Below are 14,552 nucleotides of genomic sequence, written 5' to 3' on the forward strand. Positions count from 1 at the left end.
GATTGGTAATGTGACTTTCCATATTTCGTCTTTGAAAATTGCTTCCCGCAGATAGACACTAGCAAATACTGTTACCAGTTCTCACATGTATGATTTTCATTGAGTGTGTTTATCACTTGGAAGGTACTTACAGAACTTCATTAGATTACCCTCTTGATATTTGCCCTTTGGTAGATCATTCCTTTGCAGGTACAATCACTTCCAATTGAAGGCCAAGTAAGTGTTCCTCAGTCGTACAGTTACATGGATTTTGAGATCCAAAAGTCCAGCCAGAACTGTGGTTCGGTTTGGAAAGTGGATACACTACACGTTAGTGTGGGAATGGAACTTCTATTCCCTTTGAACCTGACCACGTGGGAAATTATATAAAGCAGCTTGACATCACTCATGATTTAAGCACGAGTTGTTACCATATTGACTTGGCCACAGTGTAAGTTTCCCATAGAAGTGCTGTTCTGCCTTGTAGTTTTAAGTTGAATTTATTAAGAAGCATGATTAGATCTGCAGCACAGGCAGAATTCAGGGTTCATCTAAAATAGGCAGAGGTGATTCTCATTCAGCAAGTTCGCAGTCTTGGTCCTGAGCTGAAAAAAATTGCCGTAACACTTTACCGCTGTCATCAAACTGCTGTACGACTGGGCCCATCAGGTTCCTCAGTTTCTGTTTCTGGTACGACTTCATGGAAGCGATGGTGGCTAAGGCCACAAGGGTGAATGAAATACACCACTGACTACTGGTTCAGTAACCTGACAGGTTCAGGTATATTCCACAAAACCCCTGCTGACAAGTGGTACAAGGTATAAACACTGACTTTAAGCATCTTACATGTTGACAAGCTGTGTGAATTTGTCTAGTACACCTGTCTGCGCTCCCCACATTTTTACCACCTTCTGTTGCAACACATCTTAGCAAAGTCCACTTGATTCTGCACTGAATTGGTGTTTTCCCAAGTTCCTCAAAAATATTCTTTACAACAGTTGTTCTAGAGAGGCTCTTCCTAAAGACTAATTCTTGAGTCACTTCAAGCTCAGCACAGACTTCTCTAGTAAATAAAAACTGGGCAGTATTGCTAATGTCTGTTGACTCATCACAAGCGAAGGAGAGCTGCTTGAGATCATTTGCCTTGCTTTTTAGTTGACCGTTGGTGTCTTTGAGGCTTCAAGCACCTGTCCTTGCTAAAAAGCTAGCCTTAGACACATTTATTTTCTCTGCACACACTTTCTGGCTGCTGGGATCCAATACGATTAACCTGAACTCACCATCCGTAAATAGCTCTGCTTGGCTAACGGTGAGCCCCGTGGGAAGTAATTGGTTTGTCGCCCCCTTGTTCTCATTTTTTCGAGTGTGTGAAAGAATTCTCTCGTTGCACTGAGATCCTCTGTTGTAAGTTTTCTCTTCTGACTGTTGCTTTCCTGTAAGCTGGGGATACTGTGAAGAGCACTTAGTCTGGTAATGTCACAATAAATTGTATTCTTTTCACATAGCTGAAGTATCATTGCGTAATAAACAGGATGCTTTGCCATGTAATTGTATGACAAATAATCACAGTCCACTGTGCCTTAAAAGTGCTACACTTAAAGTTCACTTTCCTTTCCTTTTTTTTTAAACATGATTGATATGCACTAATAATAATAAACAATAAAAATGTCTGTGTGACAATTGGTGTGGCACTTGAAATGCTGTTGAATTCTAAGTGCATCATTGAGATTTGAAGTGTGTTGCACAGCAGTGTGTAGTGATGAGAATGCCATAGATGGTCTCTGTCACAATCATTCACTTCTGCCTTTGTAGCTTGGGAGCAGCCATAGACACTCTGTAAACGAACAAGCTTGGCTGTGTTACAATAAAACTTTATTCATGGACACTGAAATTTGAATTGCATACGATTCTTACATGTCATGAAATACTCTCCCTGCCCCCTAGCCTTTTATTAATGTGAATACCATCAGCTTGTGGACCAGATAAAAGCAGGCGATGGGCTCGATTTAACTTGCAGACCATAGTTGGCCAAACCTCTCTTCTAGTCCACGTTGGACGGAATTGGGTATTTGAAGTAAATTATTTTGGTCCCTGATTGAATGTCACTACCTACCAAAACATAACCTATCCTCCCATTATGAGAGAAAGGGCCATTTTTCAATGACATCAAGAATGAGGATAGCAGTGAAGAAAATACACCACAGCGCAGGTGGGAGTTGGAAATAAAGCCAGGGAGGTATCTGTCTGCCGTACGAAATTAGATGTTGAAGCAGGAAAGAGCATGGGTTTTGAGATCAGACAGATTTAATTTGAATCTCACTTCTTCACTCCTCTTCAAGAACAACAGCAAAGTGATTTGACTTCTTCACATCAGTGTCCTCCCCTCCAATTGTGGATAACGCCTTCTCTGCAGCCTGGCCCTGAGGATTAGCAATAATGTTCATAATTGCTCTTAATTCAAGGTACCTTTTACCCTCACCCTTATAATGAAGTAGAGTTTACAACTGAGTGACACCTTGACTTCTCACGCAGAGAGTGTGCTTCTGCTCTGAGACAAGAATAAGGCCTGGTATTTATCAAACTTTGGGATGGAAGCCATCATTCCCATCTGTTGAGAGATGTCTGTACCCTAATCCTGTCACATTGCACCATTAGCCATCTTGCCTCCCTTAATGGCATTGATAAATTCATAGCTATCAATTCTATACCTATATGGATGAAAATGTCAATCTGCGGAGAGCCAGTGCCGGACTCCACGTCGAGTCCCTGGAATCCTAGCTGAAGTTTAGTATTAAGTCATTGAACCGATATCACAACCTCTAAGCGTTCTAATGTATGACAATCCGCCACATTACTGCCACTGGTTTCTTACAGATGCTTTGTGGAAATCCAGAAGAACAAGCTAGGTAATTTCTTTGGCCGTTTCCATGATCCCTTCCAAAAAAAAAAAGGGGGGAGTGGAGTCCTGGATTTAGTCTGATAGGACCCTTTCTAATGAATCCTTGTTTATTGCTAACAATCACCATTTCTATTACTAATATTACAAATTGCCTTTTAACGAATTCAGTCTAATCTTACTTAGAATCAGCATTATCAATCTGTGAGCTACATAATCCATCTTTTAATTTTTTTTTAAATAAAAATTTCAGGGACGCCTGGGTGGCTCAGTTGGTTGGACGGCTGCCTTCGGCTCAGGTCATGGTCTCGGAGTCCCGCGATCGAGTCCCGCATCGGGCTCTCAGCTCCATGGGGGGCCTGCTTCTCTCTCTGACCTTCTCCTCGCTCATGCTCTCTCACTGTCTCTCTCTCAAGTAAATAAATAAAATATTTAAAAAAAAATTTCATGTCGCATCTCTCTTCTGTCTTGTTCCATTTACCCCCACATGGTCTTTCTGTATGAAATCTGTCCAGGTCTGGATACTCAGTTTTTCTTTTTAAATATCTGTGTATCTGTAAATATATCCATACATACTTCCTTTTTAAATATCGGTACCTGTGATGGGCTTCATTTCCTTCTTGCCATATATCTTCCCCCTTAACTTTCCTAGGTGCAAGTTATTCTTGATTAAAATAAAAAAAGATAGTAGAATGAAACTTTAATAGGCTAAGCCTTATATTCTTTTTGTCATCCTCCCCCCTTGTCTTCAACTGGCTTGACATGCAGTTTATAAAACCCTTTTTTGTTGGCTTCAGTATTTTTTTAAAAGACATCTTCAACTAATTCCAAAAATCTCAACTGAGATTTTACCTTTTTTCATTTTCATTGGCAATGCACACTGCTTCAGCTCTTGTATGCTTTTAAAAGCTGAGCTTGTCAGAAGAGATGCTTTTTTTGGGGCAAGCTTATTCCTTTTTTCTTTATCAGGATCATTTCTAATAGCAGAGCTGGAAATCACAGTCTTGAGCTCCCTTCACGAGGTATCAGAGATCTTAACATGAGTCGCTCACATTCTCTCTGGGCGCCTGACACTTCCACTTTATCACTCAATTCCTTATTGCCGGTCATTTTTGTGGTCTAGAGTAGATTTTTGCTATCTCCACTTCCTAAAGATTAGGTTTCTGGCATATAAAAATTGTCAGATGCTCTGCTTTTAGGGAAATGATATTCTTTGGACATTGGGAGTTCTCTATCAACTACTAAGTTTTATGTTTCCGTATTTTGTGTTCTTTTAACCAAAGTTGATGTATTTAGCGTTTTTCTTTGCTTTTTTTCCACGCTTAGTGCCCAATCTGATTTTCTTTCTCTGTCTTGGCATTCTGTACTATGTTTTTATAACTGTGACCCAGTTTTTCCTCTCTTCTTTGCCCTAGGATTTTACCTTGAGTGTCTTTAACTTCACTGCAGGTACGTATTGTCTCAGTAGACTGCCCTGTGCCCCCTTCTCACGTGAATGTTCCAGTCAGAAATCTTACGCCCAGTGGCAGTGACTCCTAGGTTGTATTTACCGTGCTCCATTTTTACCGGACTCTTCCTGTTTGTGGCTTCCATCTGTGCTTTCGTGTGAGGACGGCTGCGTACGATTTTCAGGATTACCGCTAAGTTCTCTGCTTGAGTGAGTTACTTGGCCATCTCTAACCTGGTGGCCATCGCTAACCTTCTGTGGCTTTTATCAGCTCTTTTCACCTTCATCCTCTTTCAGTTTAAAAATGATATTAACAAGTCAAATAGGCCCTTCCTCGGAACTCATGAAGTTAACACTCTAAGCCATCTTAAATTGTGCTTTGGAAATGAAAATCCCATTTTAAAACATCGTATGAGTAGGAAAAGCACTCACTTATTGTACTTTGTATTTTGTCCTGTGTCGCATATTAACTTTGTCGGGATGCCCTGATATTCTCTATGCAGCTTTGTTTTCAAAATGATAAAAATTATAAATTTATATGATACATCAACATATATATTTTATATATACATATATAATTTACGTATCATATATATCATATATATCATATATGTGATAGATATATCACATATACAGTTAATTCAAGATACCTTCAGATTAATTCACCAGCTCTGCCAAATCGACGGCATCACTAGTGGCCATACTTCTGAAAACAAGGTGGTGGATGGCAGCCTCACTCCAGCTCTCTGATGGCAAGCACATCAGTGACAGTCCTACCCTTGTGGCTGACAGCTGGACGGCAGGTGCCACAGTCCTGTGGCCACATTCCCACAGGCAGCTGGCCACCCACAACCTGCCCCCAGGGACCACACCTCAGATACTGTGTTCAGCTCCTCCTGATCTCCCTCAGCCCTGCCACAGCCTTGTCGATAGTCCGCTTAGGACACTCCTTTCCCACCCCTTTTTGTGCCATCTCTTTCCCTCTCTGAAACTGACTGAGCCCTTGGGGTTCTAGGAATAATTTTGTTGGAATGAAGGGTCTGTTTAGAATACAATGCTTAATAAATGCTTCCCTAAATTGGGAAATCCATTTATTCCTTACGTGGTGCTTAAGGAAATGGAAAACTCTGTATTCTACATAGTCAACGGTAGGTAGGAAGATTTCTCTCCAAAGGGGTTAAACGTTAGGTCTGACTAACCTTTGTTGGTGATAAAGCCTCCGCATACCATCTGGTCCCTGCTGTCCTTTTTTCTGTAGCAGAGCTCATCAGCAATGGCGACATGTATGTCCAACTTTCCCTTTCACGTGGAGAACACCGAGAAGTCAATTTCCTATCTTCCTTAATGGAAATGTTCCATGCAAGAGAGAAAGCTGAGATGACTGACAATGATAGCATGTTTTTGTTGCCTCCCCTGGTTGTAAGCTGGATACGTTAGCCCTGGGGAACAAAGCATCCACTGTGTGTTACAGCTTCTTCAGGAGATGGCTTAACTTTATACCAGAGTAAGGAAGGACGGTGGCCATTTGTCTAGAGGTCTAGAAGCCTTGGCAGGGTTTTCTTAGATTCCCCTGACAGAGATCGGCATGGATGGAGAGGGGGAGATTTTGTTTATTAATTTGAATAGCTTTTCTTGGGACACCCTGGGGGGCTCAGTCAGGTTAAGCCTCTGCCTTCAACTCCGGTCATGATCCTGAGGTTCTGGGATCGAGTCCTGCATCCGGCTCTCTGCTCAGCGGGGAGCCTGCTTCTCCCTCTGCCTCTGCCCCTCTCCCTGCTTGTGCTTTCTCTCTCTGGCAAATCCATTCAAAACAATCTTTAAAAAAAAAAAAAAATAGCTCTTCTTAAAAAGTGAGGTCATGAATGAGTTTTATGTTTTAGACTTTTTAAAAAGTGTTTTGCAAATGAAGGATGAAAACCCTTGAAAGGAGTGGACAGACCGAGGAAACAGACTTTGGATACAGAGTCTTGTTTTGGAAGGCGTGGTTAGGCGATGAAGAAATGACTAGAGGGGGGAGCAGCATCGAGGGAGAAGAGTGTTTTGCTTGTGGCTTTAGGATTGGGGGAGCTTGAATGGGTATTTTTTCTTTTTTACTGGGGGAGGAATCTATCAATCCTTGGGATGAAGCAGAAGCCACCGGCGAGGAAGAATGACATGGGGAGATGAACTAGGAATCCAAAGAAAGGGGCAAGTGAGGGAGAAGGGGCTGATCAGATTAAGCTTTGTGGAGATGACTTGTCTGTGGGGTCAAGGGGGGTGAGAAAGTTATTCAAAGGAATGTCTCTACTGTCCTTGTTGGCTTGAGATGTGGGTGAGGCAGAGAGGAGGCTTCCTGTGGGTTGCTTTTTATCTGGAAGAAAAATGGAGCCATCAGAAGACTGGGGGTTCTCAAAAAAGTCAAAGACCAAACGTAATTATTTCAAACTTCATTTTGTTATACCATCTGCTACCCTGACCTTCAGTTTTCCTTTAGGCAATGTGTAAAGTTACTGACAGACACATTAATTGAATTATGAACTTGTAGTTTAAGTGAAAGAACTCTTTCCCAGGTTGTTATAATGCAAATCCACTTATAAAAAGAGCTTTTTGATTAAGAAGTGTTTTGCAAGCCAGTTGGTCCTTTTTAAAAGAGTCCTTGGTAATATAAGTTGGATTATTTATCTTGGTGACATTTTATAAATGTTTCATATTAATCATCTTCCATTGCTTTTGGCATGGATATAGAAATCTAGTTAGCTTGAGACTGAAACATTCTCTGCCAATACAACATAATATTTTGCTTTCTGGTATGTGTAGACCATAAATTGTGATCTTTATGTATTTACATTATGAATATTATACACTAAGGATAAAGCTTTCCTAAATCTGATGTTACCCAAAATGAAAACAAGGGCAGTGCACAAAATTCTGTTGCTTCTGATTTTGCTAGTAGAGGAAGAAAATAATGGAAAACAATGAACTAAAACAGGAAATTAACCTGATTACTCTGCTATATGCTTTCTATCGATTAAAAATATACATTTGAAATTTCATTTGGTCTCAGAAAAAATCCAAATTGTACATTTTAGCGAGCTACAGTCTTAAGTCACCGAGACAAGTGAGTTTCGTATATTTTGCAATGCACATAAGAAATTTCTTCCTCTGGGGACAGAATTAAATTTTACTTATCTCTTTCCATCTTTTCTGCTTCATTAATATACTTAGAGTGATAACACATGGGTAATGCTGAAGAAAGATCATATATTGAGGGGTCAAAAAGAATACGAATGCAGATGAGCAGTGCTTTTAATTGCTAATCTGAACGTGTTCTTCCTACTAGACATTTTGTCATTGGAAGGATGTAATTGTCGGATTTTAACAAAAAATCCTGAAAATAGGCCAATTTTTTGTAGGTTTCTTCTATGAAAACATAGATGTATAATCCTATCTTACCTGTCTCTTTCTACCTACTTACTTAACTACCTACCTGTGTATCAGAGAGCAAATTCACATTGCAAAAATCTATCATTTTGAGCATTTTAGATTGTACAGTTTTGTGGAAGTACGTACGTTGACAGTATTGTGCTACCAACACCTCTACTTGGTTCCAGGACATTTTCATCACTGTAAAGAGAAACCCCACATCCGCTAAGCCGTCACTTTCCATGTCCCCTGATCCCAGCCTCTGGCAACCTCTCCCCTCCTTGGGTCTCTGTTGACCACCTACTCTAGGTAGTTCATCCAATTGACATCACACGGCCTTTTGAAAGTAGTTCTTGCCCTCAGCCTCATGTCTTCAAGATTTATCCCTGTGGTACCATGTATCAGTATTTCATGCCTAGCTCATGCCTACTTCATGCCTCTCCCTAGTTTATGCCTAGTTGATGCCTGGTAACATTTCATCATGTGATCATTTCTGTTGCTTTTTACTGCGTCTCACCCCTGGAATCCCTACACTACACGTGTTTATGAAGCTAGTGGCTCTTCTCTCTGTAAGGGTAGTCCCCTTAGGAGATGACGGGTTGTTAAGTTGTGGAAAGTTCTCAAGAGACTTCTTTTTGGATTTCTACACCCAGGTGGTGATAAGGCCCCGCACTCCTCTTGCCTTCACCAAGTTGAATGTTCCGTCATCGTATGCCTTAAAAACTCAGCCTTCTTCTGCAAAAATGTTTTCGGGACAAAAAGGCATAAGTGAATGGGCATGTCATTTTCATGTGGGCTATGCTATAGGCCTTAATTTCTTTCTGGGTCCAATTAAGTTCATGTCAAATTATGGCTTCGAGTTTATTTTGGGAGTCCTGACATCTAAGGAGGTATCACCAAGGATGGTGACACTCTTCCATGTGACGAGGATCTGTTCTCATTAAGCACCTGTAAATCGATTAGGAAAATTAAATATTTGTGTTAACTGGGTCACACAAGAGTTATTTTGGCTGTGATACTTGTATTTGGGGGTCTCAGATATAACAAATGTTTTTCACAGTTTATCTTAATTGTGTCTTGAAATCACAGCATCTATCTCCAGTAAAGGAGATCCCATCTGACACTGAAGTGAGTTATATAATTCTGTAATTTCCTAAACTGTATGTTGTTTTTTAGAGTACATGTAATAATCCTTCTGTTTTCACAACCTGGTATTAAGATATTAGGCCATTGACTCTGAAATTAACTCTTTGGAAAATGATATATTAGAGCAGTATAATATTACTCTGACTCCATGTATCTTTTATAATTAACCAAGCATTTAATGACTTACGTTAACGAGCCCATTGTTACTGTGGTCCTAGGATTCCAAGAAGTACGGCTCAGCACCCAGCTTATCTGTGCTCCTTGGAGCGTCTAAGTGTCCTTTATTAAATCAAACAGCAATATATGTCAGTGATAAAAACCCATATAGTACAGATGTCTGTACAGGGAAAGGGAAGTCTCCTTCTGATGCCAGACAAGCAGTTCACCACACTTCCTCTCCAGAGGCAACCAGTGTTAAGTTTCTTGCCTATCCTAAATAGAAATGTTCTATGCATGTGTGAACTTTATACATATGTATTATATATATGTGTGTGTGCGTGTATACACAGTTACATAAACACATATCATATATCTCATATTGCTCTAAGTAAATGCATACTGAACCTACTGTGTTTTGTCCCTTGCTTTTTTTATTTAAAAATAAGATCCTAGAAATTATTTCATTTTAGCATAAGGACTACTTATTAGCATCTATGTAAGATGGACAGATTTCTAGAATTGGAATTGCTGGGTCAAAGAATATATAAAGGGGTGTCTAGGTGGCTCAGTTAAGTGTGGTTAAGTGTGGTTAAGTGTCTAACTCCTCGTTTTGGCTCAGGTCCTGATTTCCTGGATCATGGGATCAAGCCCTGCGTCAGCTTCCACGTTCAGTGGGGAGTCTGAATGAAGATTTTCTCCCTTGGCCCCTTCCCTACCTGTGCATGTTCACGCTCCCTCTCTTTCTCTCTCAAATAAATAAATCTTAAAAAAAAAAAAAAACAACCCAACAACCCAACTATGTTATTTACAACTTTAAAGAACTTTTGATCTACTTGGATTTATTTTGATAGAACTGGTAGAGACCTCTAGCCTGATCTCTTTCCAGATGGGTGCTAATTTTCCCCAACACTCTCCTATTGGGGAAGTCTTTCTCTGCTCTTCCAAAATGTATATTTTTTATCATATACTATATCTATATATTCATATATCTATATTTATCTCTGGACCCTTCTGTCTAATCACCTAATTTTTGTAGGTTTTTAATTATCATACCGTTGTATTATGTCTTAATGTCAGATTAGGTTACCTACTTGCATGTTTATTTTTTTCTTTTTAATGGGTGAATTTTTTTAGGGAGGTAGTTTATTGAGGCATATAGTGTTATACTAGTTTCAGATGTTCGACATAGTAATTCAGTATCTGTGTACACTACAAAATGATTACTACAAGAAGTCTACTTACTACTCATCACCATACAGTTGGCCTTGGTGTGTATAATTTTGGACCTTAATTTCACTTTTTTTGGTGTAGAGAAATTTATTTTATTTTTATTTATTTATTTTTAATTTTTAATTTTTTAAATAAACATATAATGTATTTTTATCCCTGTACAGGGGTACAGGTCCGTGAATCGCCAGGTTTACACACTTCACAGCACTCTCATAGCACATCCCCTCCCCAGGGTCCATATCCCCACCAGTAGAAAAATTTTTTATGACTTTTCTTTTTCTGAACTCACACTTAAATTTTGAGTTGATTTAATGGAGATTTAAAATAAGAGTCTTATATAACAATGGGGTATGCATATTATTTTAATTTACCTGGTCGCATTATTTTTTGTTTCATCTTTAAAGTGTTTCTTTCCCGTTATATTCTAAAATAAGATGATCTCCCTTACTCCATTTGTCAGCTTGAAACAATATCTGGTGATAATCTTGCAAAATTATAAAAAAAATCTATGTGCTTATATTACTTATACCCTATTCTTTCCTTCCCTCTTCCTCTCAGTATTCATTATTTTCCAACATGTTCATGATGTATAGCATCTGTGTTCTTTTCTTTGACCAAAGTTTCCACAGTTTTAAAATTTGACTGCAATCCGTTTACTCCGCTGGTTCCTTGGCTTTTATTTTTCAAGTTATTCTCGAGTCCCTTCACATTTGAGAATGTATGTTATTTGTCTTTATTTGTGAAAAATAGCTTGATGGAGAAAAAACATTTCTGCATCAGCCTTTGGCTCCTGGGCCGTCTAGCCCTGCCTCACTGCCTTCTGTGGATGGAGGAAGCTCCGTGGAAAGTGGACTCAGTTCCTTCCGCTCCCCACCCCCACAGGAGACCTGATGGGTTTGTTTGCCTGGTGCTCATAGAATCTTTTAAGTTCATCTTTGAAATCTTGGAGTTCATCTTTTTATGTCAGGTTTGGAGGAGCAAATACACCTTTATTTATTTTTTTCTCTTCTTTTTTTAGTGAGGGAGAGAGAGAGGCAGAAGGGAGAGGAAGAGGATGAATCTGAAGCAGTTTCCGTGCTGGGCATGGAGCCTGGCATGGCTCTTATCTCACGGCCCCGTGATCATGACCTAAACTCAGCACAAGAGTCAGAGGCTCAACTCACTGAGCCATGCAAGTGCCCCTAAAACACACTTTTTCAAACGTTTATTTTAGGAAAAAGTTTTTTTTTTCCTTTTTTTCTCTTTTAGCAAACGTCTGTTTTATTTGGTTCATTTCAGCAGCATCGATGATTCCTGTCTCAGAACTCTTTTGTCTGTCATACTCTGTCATCTTCGGTCTCCTATTTGTGCATTTTTGTCTTTTTCATTTATTTTGCTCGGTATGGTTCTCAGTATGGTTCTCCCTCTTCATGACTTTGTTTTCAGTCATGTTAGGGCTCTTTTTTTATGCTTCTCTTGTTTCATACATTTAAATCACAATTTTATTTTTTCTGTTTATTTTATTTCATTAATTTTATATAAAAGCTTCCTATGACCTTTATCTATTTTTTTAATGTGCTTGCTTGTTTTGTGACATTTTTTATATATATGTATATATATATAGTGACATATATGAGTGTGTATATATAGTGATATATGGTGACATATGTGTGTGTATGTATACATAGTGACGTGTGTGTGAATATATATAGTTATATATATGGAGACATATTGTGTATGTATATACATAGTGATATATATGTGTAGGTATATATAGTTATATATGGTGATATATATGTGTGCGTATGTATAGTGATGTTTATATGGTGACGTGTGTATGTATGTATATAGTGATGCGTAGTGACATGTGTGTGTTTAGATATAGTGATATATATATGGTGACGTGTGTGTATATATAGTTATATGGTAACATACATGTGTATATTTAGTATATATATGGTGACATATGTGTGTATGTATATATAGTGACATATATGGGCATGTTTACATATAGTGATATATATGGTAACATGTGTATGTATATATATAGTGATATATATATGGTGATATATGTGCATGTATATATAGTGATATATATGGTGAAATATATGTGTGTATATAGAGTGATATATACATGGTGACGTGTGTATGTATATAGTGATACACAGTGACATATATGTGTGTTTATATATATTGATATTTATGGTCACATATATATGTATGTATATATAGTGACATGTGTGTGTATATATAGTGATATATATGGTGACATGTGTGTGATAGTTACATATATATGGTGACATATATGTGTATATGTATATATAGTGATATATGTAGTGACATGTGTGTATATATAATGATAAAATATATGGTGACGTGTGTGTATATAGAGTGATATATAACTATATGGTGACATATATGTGTGTATATATATAGTACCATCGCATATATATGCTTTGTGTTATGGTGTTTCTGGTGTAGTATTTGGTTGTCTTTTACATTTTCTTCTTGAAGAGTTCTTAAATATATTTTAGAATTTTTTTTTCTCGGAACATCTCTTTACATATTTCATGTTGGCTTATTTCTAGTAATTATCTTAGAATTAAGGCTTTTGAAAAAAAGGGGAGGGAAAACTGAGTCACTTGGCTAAATAAAGAAGATACGAGCTTTTGAAACAGGAAGTGTTGCGAGGAGATGAAAAAGCACTAAGGCAAAATGATAAACCAGCAGGAAGAGATGAATAGTGAACTGGTAGAGCTCAAAACGAAATGGGAGAGAACAATAAAACCCTAGGAGAAATCAAGACAATGTTAGACGCTGCAAAGAACAGAGTAGACAGCATGAAAATATAGTCAGTGGTGAATAGAAGAGCCTTAGGATTCCATTTTTTTCTAGTGGGCCATCTGTTTCTTTGACGATAGAGTAGAGTGGAAGGGCCATAAGAGTGGGCTGGATTAAATAATTGTCTCACAGGCTTCGCAGATGAAAGACCAGCGCCGCTTGTGGTTTGGATTCCGTGATCTTGCAGAACTTCTTGATGGGTCGCACTGAAATTTCCTGTGCCCCAGGATTTCTCGCGTTCTGACTTCCCGTGTACCTCTCGTCTCACCAGGAACTGGTTCCTGTCCTCCATCTGTCTTGTCTTTTCTGACTCTGGCAGGTAGATTTTTTCTTTGGGTCTGTCACTTTTTCCTGACTTAGCCCCATCTCTCATGCTAGGGCTGGTTGTCAGGAGGCTGTAGGGACTCTCCAGGGCTCCGTCATCCCCCAGATCTTGCCTTTGCAAGGAAGGAGTTGTTGATTTCACTCCTTCTCTGATGACCTCTCTGTAATGCTGGAGGTTTGCAAACTCCTGTGACTGATCTCAGCCTTCTCTCCTACTGAGGACTGGTACTCACGGTCCTTGTCACCTCCTAGAAGGGAGATACTGAGTTAATGACATGACGACACTTGAAGTCAGAAACACGAGTCTGAATTTATTTTTACCATATACCATCGGCCACAGAAAAGTGCCAGGGAAGCATGAGAGGCAACTGCCTGAAGGGGAAGAATTATTGCCTTTTTGCTGCAGGCATGGACTCCCCCAGTGAAAGACCCGGGTGTTCTCCTAATGGCTCTGTACTTCCGTGTTTCCTGACACAATCCTCAACAAGGTGAGATGTTAACTTTCTCAGATCTATTGTTTGGTAAGACCTGGAGTTAGGAGTGCTATCCAAGGTATTCAGGTGGTTGACAAATCGCAGAAACAGCTTCCTACTCCCCACTTTATATGAAATGACTGGACCATACCCATCAAAGGTGGCCCTCCATAAAAGACCTGCTGAATAAAGGAATAGTTGGATTCCCTTCTAGGACTGGAGTCAGGCTTCCAACCCCGCAGCTCCTCTGGGACCCTGTGCGTGCGCCTCCTGTCTCGTGGCCTTCCACATGGTGTCTCTGTCTTCTTTTCTGTCTGTAACAATGACATTGTTGCTGGACTTAGGGCCCACCTGTTCAGTCATCATGATCTCATCTTGAGGTCATTAACTACAACGGAAAGAACTCTTTTTATCAAATAAGGTCACAGCCACAGGTTTTGGGTAGATAGATATTTTGGGAGCCACACTTCAACCCACTGTGGAAAACACATTGGAGAACATTCTCATGTCCATACGTAATAGGATGATGTATGGGAGAGTTATAAGCTGTATGTAGATCAAATTCTTGAGGAGGTAGTGACAGCCCCAGGTCCTTCTTGCCCTCTGATCTCTAATGTAACAGTGAATTGTGGTAGTGAGGGTGGGAAGCCAGTGGACGATAGTCAGGCCACTTACA

The sequence above is a fragment of the Mustela putorius genome, unplaced genomic scaffold (assembly GCF_011764305.1).
Source record: "Mustela putorius furo isolate JIRA1106 unplaced genomic scaffold, ASM1176430v1.1 tig00000561_pilon_pilon_pilon, whole genome shotgun sequence".
NCBI lineage: Eukaryota > Metazoa > Chordata > Mammalia > Carnivora > Mustelidae > Mustela > Mustela putorius.